This window comes from Chiloscyllium plagiosum, unplaced genomic scaffold (assembly GCF_037043375.1).
Source record: "Chiloscyllium plagiosum isolate Xiang-an unplaced genomic scaffold, Cpla_swu_hap1 HiC_scaffold_1, whole genome shotgun sequence".
Classification (NCBI taxonomy): Eukaryota; Metazoa; Chordata; class Chondrichthyes; order Orectolobiformes; family Hemiscylliidae; genus Chiloscyllium; species Chiloscyllium plagiosum.
Window position 1 is genome coordinate 27531057 of NW_028270139.1, and position 10148 is coordinate 27541204.

At 39.8% G+C, this 10148-nt stretch overlaps 1 long non-coding RNA gene across 1 annotated transcript; it reads left to right on the plus strand.

The window, feature by feature from the left end:
• The first annotated feature begins 1610 nt into the window (after positions 1-1610).
• Positions 1611-9140, plus strand: LOC148152089 (uncharacterized). Its single transcript, XR_015755601.1, has 2 exons — positions 1611-2101; positions 8731-9140. It is a non-coding gene; the product is annotated as an uncharacterized LOC148152089 (long non-coding RNA).
• The last annotated feature ends 1008 nt before the right edge of the window (positions 9141-10148 follow it).

Consider the following 10148-nt stretch of genomic DNA (forward strand, 5'->3'; position numbering starts at 1 on the left):
GAGGATAAGGAGAAAGTGAGAACTGCAGGTACTGGAGATCAGAGTCGAGAGTGTGGTGCTAGAAAAACACATCAGGTCAGGCAGCATCTGAGGAGCAGGAGAATTGATGTTTTGGTCATAAGCCCTTGGTGGCTCAGTGGTTAGCACTGCCGCCTGACAGTGCCAGGGACCCGGGTTCAGTTCCCACCTCGGGCAACCATCTGTGTGGAGTTTGCATACTCTCCCCGTGTCTGCGTGGGTTTCCTCCAGGTGCTCTGGTTTCCTCCCACAGTCTAAACATGTACAGGTTAGGTGAATTGGCCATGCTAAATTGCCTATAGTGTTAAGTGCATTCGTCAGGGATAAATGTAGGGGAATGGGTCTGGTTGGGTTGCTCTTCGGAGGGTCAGGGTGGCCTGTTTCCACACTGTAGGGAATCTAAAAAATCAGGAACAAGCCTCATTCCTGTTGAAGGGCTTATGCCTGAAACGTCGATTCTCCTGCTCCTCGGATGCTGCCTGACCTGCTGTGCTTTTCCAACACCACACTCTCAGTCCAGGAGGATTACCAAAATTGAAGTCAGTGGGAATTAAGGAATAGTCCCCTTGAATGATCTCATACTTAGTTCATAGTAAGAGGTTGTGCTGGCTGAAGGCCATCATCTCAGCTTCAGGGTATCTCTGCAGAAGTCACAGCCAAACCATCTTTAGCTGATTCATCAATGGCCGTCTCCTCACCACAAGATTGGAAAAGGGAATGCTCACTGATGGTTGCATAGTGTTCAGGACCATCCATGGCTCCTCAAACCGAAATAGTGTATGCGGCCTTATTGTGAGACTTGGACAGTATTCAGGCTTGAACTGATGAAATGATTGAAGCTATAATTGAAAGGGCTATACACAGTTTCACTTAGAAGTATTAAAGGAAAATGAGGTAAGTAGAATAGGGACAGTAGACCAGATGACCAACAGCCAGGTCATGGAGTGAGTGATAGAAAAAGGAATGCAGCATTGATTGCACAATCAGCAAAATGGGGTGGGGGGGGGGGGGGGGGTGGGCTTGGTTGGATATGAGTAATGTCTGCTATGCGTACTGTGGAAATAAGTTAAAAATCACACAACACCAGGTTATAGTCCAACAGATTTATTTGGAAGCACTAGCTTTCAGAGAGCAGCTGCTTCATCAGGTGATTGTGGTGAAGGGGATCTAATTTCCCCTTGTGTACAGTTGATGAACAATCATAAGCTGTACAAGTGTACTGGTGGTTTGTCAAGTTGAACCACAAAAGCATCTGGCATAGTCAGAAGAATATTTTGTTAGTCCCAGTACTGACTTGTATTCAGGTGAGTATGTTCTTTGTTTCCACCTATAGATATGGAGAACGTGAGGACTACAGATGTTGGAGAGTTGGAGTCGAAAAGTGTGATATTGGAAAAGAAAAGCTGGTCAGGCAGCATCCAAGGAGCAGGAGAGTCGACGTTTCATCAGGAACATATGTAAGGCAGGGAGACATAATGAAATAATGTGGGGGAGGGTTCTAAAGAATCTGAAGGAAGACTAAGGAGTGGAGGTGTTGGGTGAGCAGGCAGAACTGTGCTGGCAGGATGGGAGAGCCAAAGCTATGCAAATAGGTCATGCTGTCTAGAAGCTACAGGCAGAACAAATCAGTTAAAGCCATGCTGGCAGGAAACTAAAACTGCACAGGGTAGGTAAATGTCTGATAAAATACATAAAAGTTGTTTTCAGGAGACAAGTCAGAAAACAAAGTTTCCAGTGGAAGTCAGTGAAGAAAATGTCAGGTAAGACAACTTGAAGTGCTTTGCTCTGCCCCGTGAAATCAGGAAGAGTTTTTTTTGGTCTACCTCCACATAGCTTTGTATTTTTGCATGTTATTCATTTTTAAAAAGTTTATTAACAGGTGTTGTCGAATATATTGAATCACGTATTGGGATCCTGACAGAGACACAATGCCCTTTTATTTGTTTCCTTTATTTTATTTTCTGGAAGACAACCAGCAAAGAACATCAAGTCCTTAGGTAGGACAAGGAATTTTAAAACAAGCAAATGAATGCACAGACATTTGTGGAAAGCAATAAGTTTCGAAAAAAAAATTTTGAAAAAGGTAAATCTGTTAGCCCAACAATACTGTTATTTGTACTTGGAATTTTTTTTTAGATGGGCAATGTCTAAAGGAATTCAGCAATTTATTTTTGAAAAACTGAAATTAAATCTAAGTGTATCAAATGAACATGCAGGAGATATTAGTGTTTAGAATTAAATAAAAATGTTTGATTTCTGTTAGAAAGATTGTAAGAATATTTAATTGGACAGTATAGTTTTCCAGGACTCAGGGTTGATTGTGATCCAGTTTGTGGACTGTAGAAGTATGGACTTGCTTACCTTGACTACTTAAGTGGCCATGTAACTGTATCCAAGCTGCTGGGACTGGAGCTGCCCTTGACTTACTGTGCTGGCACTGCCTGACTGATGGATGTCTCCATTGATTTGACTGTGCTAAAAGGCACGTCGAGGTTGAAGTACTGTGAGCACTAATGCAAAAATGCACAGTAAGGCAAGGCAGAGCTGCTGTGAGCATCCAAGCAGGTGCAAAGTGACTCAGTGCTATGAGAGTAAGTGAGCAGTCCTGAGATGCAATCACGTCCAGTGGGTGACTGTCTCTGTGTGAAAAGTAGCCTTGCAGTAGTATTGCAATGAAGCATGCTGGGTGCTCCTATGTGGCATATGGAAATGAAGAACTGTGTTGCAAGTGGATTGGAGATGTGCCATGACATGCAGTGAGGTGAGATGAGATTAACTAATAACCAGATATTAATGCATGCAAATAGGATTCTCACTGCTCACTGGTAGAAGTCTTGTCTCACCATTCAACACTTGTTTGGAAATGGGATCTTTTGCTCTTGATGTTGAGAAACTCCTCACTGACCATCACACATGATCTTCCCAACTTTCTTGCCAATGTCCATATCTTTTAGGGGCTTGGAACATGTTTTGCTTTGTGAACTTTGAATCATTTGTCAGAGTGAATTCAATTGAATATATCAGTTTGGGACTTGGATAGGTTATAGTGAAAAGGAAGTCAAATGAGAATCGTATGTATGGACTAAGTTTGGACTGGAAAAAAAGAAGTTTGGGGACTATATTAGGAATAGTAAAGAGTATCCACATGTTGGATGCAGTTTAAGAAAAGGAGAACTGTATGATCTTTTAAGTCCGTTTGATTTGGTAGTTGATGTGAAAAATAGTGATGGGAAAACAGGGTTCAGGAAAAGGCATTGTTGGAATCTGGCACAGAGAGAGAGATGGAGAGAGAAAGAGAGAGAGAGAGAGAGTGAGAGCAAATAGTGTTAGCTCCACATTACATTCAGCATAACCTTATGAAAATATACCAGAGAAATGCACTACAGAGGAGGGAAGCCATCTTGGGAAGGTTGGGCAGCTGCTGGTGGTGGCATGGAATGGAAGAGCCAATGTTCTAAGGTTTTGCAAATGCCAATTGGTGTGCCAATGCAATGACTTACAGTTTCAGATAGACCTGGAGGGACTGCTCACCAAAACAAAAAATTAAGGGTCTTTTCAAAAGTCATGCAAAAAAGCATTGTTAGTGATGCCTGCTATGTGCCAATATAACTGAGGAAGATCAGTCAGAATCTGAAAATCACACAAGTCACAACACAATAGGCCATGTCAGCAGTTACAAATAAATTTCACGGGAGCTCTCACACAGAGTTGGGGAAAGCTATTGTTCATTCATTATTGCTCAATTTGCAAGGTGGATAGAAGCCTATCCCCCACAAGATTGTTCAGCCACAACTGTTGATCATGTAATGATGGAAGGGCTAATCTCTCTTTGGGGAATACCATTACAGATGGATTCACACCAGGAACATACTTGATAGAATGAATGATTAAGTAAGTCTACAAATTGCTGGGAATAAAAAAGTTATAGGAAGGATATTATCAAACTGAAGAGGATTCAGAAGAGATTTACCAGAATGTTGCAGGAGATGGAAGGCCTGAGTTATAAAGAAAGGCTGGATAGACTGGGACTTTTTTTTACTGGAGCCTAGGAGTTTGAGAGATCATCTGTTACAAGTTTATAAAATCATAAGGAGTACAGATGGGATTAGTGATAGGTGTCTTCTCTCCAGGATGGGGGATTTCAAGAGTAGAGGGCACATTTTTAAAGTGAAAGGAGAGAGATTTAAGAAAGACATGAGGGGCAATTTTTTTTTTACATAAAGGTGATTTGCATGTGGAATGAATTTCCTATGGAAGTAGTAGATGTGGGTACAATTATCATGTTTAAAAGACATTTGGATAAGTACATGAATAGGAAAGGTTTGGAGGGATATGGACCAGGAGTAGGCAGGTGGGATGAGATTTGGGATAATGTTTAGATGGACTGGTTGGATCGAAGGGTCTGTTTCCGTGCAGTATAACTCTATAACATGTAGAGCTCAATATGGACTGAGACCTAACATGGGTAATTCAGGGCTTGGCTACTGTGTCAGAGACAATGCATGCAGCATTCACAGATTGATTAGTGTGCACAACAATCTCTGAAATGATGCAGTTAAGAATGATGTCAGCAGCACCTATGGATCAAGGATGTTTGAGGAGAGAAGAGAAAATCTGAGATAAATTCATGAAGGTGGTGTCCCTGCTGGATGACAAATACACTGTCATGGACAGAATGCATGGTCTGATTGATTGCCAGCTCAAGGGTTGAACAGGATTTGTTTACAGCAGAAAGGGGACATGTACTGGCATTGTGCATTTTTCAACTCAACAAAACAGGCCTTTATAATAAAATAAAACAAATGCTGGAAATCTGAAACAAAAAAAAACAGAAATTGCCTGAGAAACTCAGCAGGCCTGGCAACATCTGCACAGAGAAAGCAGAGTTAACATTTCACATTCAGTGACCCTTGTTCTGAAGAAGGATCACTGGAAATGAAATTTTAGCTTGACTTTCTCTCCAGAGATGCTGTTAGAGCTACTGAGGTGACAGCCTTTCTCTGGTTTATTATTCCCCCTATCTCCGCGGCATAGGTAAAGAGTATGATTTAAGTACTTTCCAATTACCTGGATGAATGCAGCTCCAAAAATAATCAAGAAGTTTACTATCATTGACAGCTGCCCATTTACCCCCTCCCTCCTCGCTAGCCAGGTCTCAGAAATTCCTTTCAGGTGAAGCAGTGATTTACCTGCACTTCATTCAACCAAGTTTGATGTATTTGCTGCTCATAGTGTGGTCTCCTTGACACTGGGGAGGTGAAGTGCAGACCGCTTTGCAGAACCGGCGTCTTGACTGTAAATACAATCCTGAACTTCCAGATGCTTGCCATGTCAATCCACCACCTGGCCAACAGTTCTGTCTCAGGCCTCCAGCAGTGTTCCAGCAAGGCATAGCACAAGCTCAAAAAACAGCATCTCATTTTCCGCTTGGGGACCCCACAGCCTCTGGGATTCAGCATTGAGTTTAATAACTTTAGAGCCTGATTCCAAACTTTCCTGCTGTTTATCAACTCCCACACCCTGGTCGTGTGGGTTGCTTTCAGATTTATTAGAAGTTTCTGAGAATGTAACAAGCAGGATAGGTGAAGGCAAGGTAGTGGATGGATTTGGATTTTCAGAAGGTGTTTGATAAGGTACCACACATGAAGTTACTTCATAAAGTAATAATTGTGTTGGAGGTAGCACGGGTTGCTTTCAGCACAGCCAACCCATTCTCTCCTTCTCTCAGCTTTCATTATCACTTCTTCAGCTTCCCTTCTATTTGGTCGATACCAACAATTCTGACTTTCATATCTCTCTCTGGGCTGCATCTTCACCTATCCGCTCGCCTCCCTCAACATCCTCCCCAATTGCTTCAGCAGAAATACCACTCCTTCCTAGCTGCTACCAGTTCTGATGATGAGTCACTGGGCTCAAAACATTAAGTCTGCTTTCTTGCCAGACCTACCAAGTTTCACGAAGATTTTCTGTTTTGGTTTCAGGTTTCCAGCATCTGCAGTTCTTTATTTTCTGTTTAATGCTCCACATCAATGATTTTTATATTTAACAACGACGGAAAAAAGTTAGAAGAGTTATAGTTTTGAAGCCTTAAAAGAGGGGAGGTGGCAGCAGAAGAAAATTGAATGTTTGTGACAGGGTGGAGAGCAAGAATGATTAACAAACTAAACAATTTAAGATGCAAAAACCAAATGGCAGTTGATATAATGAAGAAATAAAGTTCTCTCCAGATGAGTGTGAACAATTGTATTGCAGTCTATCCCAACATGAAGAGATAAATAAAGATCTTTAAGTCAATAAAAGCACACACATCGAACAGAAGTGGATGAACTCAGTGTTGAATTGAGAAAGTCACAGAACGCCATGTTGAGAGATGAAGTACTGTGACTTGAGCTTGCATTGATCTTCATTAGAATACTGTGTCAGGCCATGGACAGAAAGGTCAGAATGGGAGCAAGGTTAGAATTAAAATGACAAGTCATAGGAAACTCAGAATGAAGTTGCAGACTGAACAAAGATCTTCCACAAAAGCAGTCACCAGTTATAGCTATGAATAAAAGAAAGAGATCTACATACCATTGTCAATGAACAAAATATTCAAAAATGCATGTTCTTCTCCACCTGCACACATTACAAAATGATATGGAAACAGTTTAAGTTTTCCAATGTTTGAAAATACATCCACAATAAACTGATATGCAATTAACTAAGCTTCACTATTGAGTTCAATTTTCACCTTTGTGACATTTTGATTGAAAACACAATCTAATTAAAGATGCAAGGAGACAAAATGCAGGTAACTATAGGTCAGTTACTTAACATACGTTACTGGGATATGTTAGAATCTATTATTAAGAATGCAAAGCAGAGCATTTAGGGATATATAATGTGATCAAGCAGAGTCAGCATAGCTTCATGAAAGTGAAATTATGCCTGACAGATTTATTAGAATTTTTAGAGAATGTAACAAGCAGGATAGTTGAAGGAAAAGTAATAGATGGATTTGGATTTTCAGAAGGCGTTTGATGAGGTATCACACTTTAAGTTATTTCATAAGATAATAATTGTGTTGGAGGTAGCATGGTGAGAAGATTGGTGAACTAATTGTAGACAAAGAGTTGGGATAAGAGGGAACATTTTCAGGATAGCTTCATATAACTGGTGGAGTGCAACACGGATCAGTGCTGGGTCACAACTTTTTACTAAATTCACTAATGACCTGGATGAGGAAAGTGAATGTACTATAGTTAATTTAGCAGATGACACAAAAATATGTGAGTAGCTAAGTACTAAGGATGGTTCCAAGGGTCCACCGAGGGATATAGACAAGTAAAGCATGTGGGTAAATCTTGGCAGGTGGAGTATAAAGTGGGAGAATGTGAGATTATGAACTTTGGAAGGAAGGATAGATGAGAGGAGCTGAGAGTGACCTCCTTCCACCTATCGCATTTCCAACGCCCCTCCCCCAAGTCCCTCCTCCCTACCTTTTATCTTAGCCTGCTGGACACACTTTCCTCATTCCTGAAGAAGGGCTCATGCCCGAAACGTCGATTCTCCTGCTCCTTGAATGCTGCCTTACCTGCTGCGCTTTTCCAGCAACACATTTTCAGCTCTGATCTCCAGCATCTGCAGCCCTCACTTTCCCCTTAATAATTCGGGAAGTCATGCCAAGGCATTAGTCAGAGCACAGCTGGAATACTGTATAAGTTCTGGACTCCTTATCTAAGGAAAGATATATTAGCATTGGAGGCAGTCCGGAGAAGGTTCATCAGGTATGGAGGGGCTGTCTTATGAGGAATGGTTGAGTAGATTGGCCCTCTACTCATTGGAGTTTAAAGAATGAGAGATCTTATTGAGACATATAAGATTCTTAGGGACTTGGTTGTGTAGAGGCTGTTTTTCCTTGTGAGACAGTCGAGAATCAGAAGGCATTATCTCAGAATAAGGAGTTTCTCATGTAAGATGGAAATGTGAAGGACTTCTTTCTTTCAAAGGACAGAAAATCTGTGGAATTCTTTACCACAGAGGGTTGCTAAGGCTGGGTCATTAACTATATTCAAAGTTGAGGTAGACGTTTTTCTAAACATTAAGAGAATCAAGGGTTTTGAGAAAAGTGAAAATGAGGACTATCATATCCAATACGATCTCATTAAGTGGTGAATTTGACTTAATGGGTCAAATGGCCTCCCTCTGTTATTATGTCTTATGGTATTTGGTGTCCTCTTGTAGATCGGTGACTGCTTTGTGGAAGGCTTTTGTTTGTTAATGGTGCTGTTGCTGGCCATTGTACTTCTATCATTCCTTAAATAAATCACTTCTGTGCATCCTGACGGACCAAAGAGAAACGTTTTGAAAGAAGTTAGTTAGCTTTAATTTTTATTAAGATCAGTAATACTTTGAAAGAAAAACATTGGATAACCTCAGCTATGAGTAAAACCTTGTCTTTTTTGTTGAAACATATTTTAATAGTTGGTAAGGAGCATTCAGCAGTACCAATGTAGCCCAGGTTAATTTGAATGGGACTCTTAAATAGTAACTTTGTTTTAATGAAGTATTTTGAGCTTTCCACAAGTGCATGTTGTTGGAACCTACACAGAGAGTGTTTGGTCATGAATGCTTGCTCCTTTCCTGCTGTAGAATCTCTTGTGGATTTGTTGGTTCATTGGTTTATTTTGTTTCTGTAGCTTTGATATGTGGGCTTTCATTTTCTTACAGCCTGTTACCTTCGATAAATGAATAGCTGTGGTCCACATGGGAAACAAAAACACAACTAGACGCTGAACACTGTTGTCTACTGAAAAGAGTGCTGCCTTTCTATGTTCATACTCTTGTCACTAGACTACTTTCATATTAAGAATTTGAATTTCAGTAAAATTTGTCTTCTTTACGTTGCACACTTATTAAATTGCTTATCAGTGTTGCTTCAGGATGAAGTGGCCTTGACATTTCATATGAAATGCAGCTTTCTGCTATACGTTCCAATAATCATCAGTTAATGCATAAATATCTTTGACCAGAATGCTTATTTTTGGATTTATCAATTATAAATGTTGTTGTTATTATTTTGTGCTTTATAAATATTTGATTGTTGCAAGAGAAATAATAAAAAGTGCATTTGGATTGTCTTATTGCTTTGAATTTCAATCTTTTCTTCTTGATTTCCCAACACTTGCAGTCAAGTTTAGACTTTTGTTTAGATAAGTTGCAACAATTGGTGAAAATGAACATTGAATGTAGTTTGATTTTGAAATGTCAAATTAAATGACTGTTTATCATATTTGAAATTAATAAAAGTATTAACATGGCAAATATCTAAATTATCTCAATTGAACAAAAACATGCATTCAAAAATGTTTCACGTGGATGAAATGAACACAAGACTTTGATCCGATGAGTGAAAGAGCTGATGTATTTTAAGTTCAAGAATTTCAGGAATGAGATTAAACAGTTTTAAAAATAAATAAGTTTAACTTATTAAATAGATCTTGCAAAATAATCAACCCATTTAACATTCTGGGCAGCATTCGCATTTCAGCAAGTAATTTAGTCCAGAGAAGTCATTCTTTATTCAAGCTGATGCTAGGCCACTTCAATCAGTATTTTAAAATCTTACTGACAGTGTTGTGAAAACAGCCAGAAATCCAGTAAACCAGTGATCACCACTGACTTCAATCCATGATCACAACTGACTGCACTCTGTGATCGCCATTGACTTCATTTTGTGATTAGCATTGACTTCAGTCTGTAACCATCATTGGCTTCAGTTCGTAATCACCATTGACGTCAGTCTGTGATCACCATTGATGCCAATGTGTGATCATCATTGACTTCAGACTGTGATCACCATAGATTTCAAACAGTGATGACCAATGAGTTAAATCAGTGCTCACTGCTGACTTCAGTCTATGATTACAATTGACTTCAGTCTGTGATATCCAATGATTGAGCCTGTGATCACTGTTGACTTTAGAATATGATCGCCATAGATTTTAATCAGTAATCACTATTGACTTCAGTCTGTGATTGCTATTGATGGCACTCTGTGATCGCAATTGACTTCATTTTATGATTATCATTGAATTCAGTCTGTAATCATTATTGACTTCAATCAGTGATCACCATTGACATCAGTG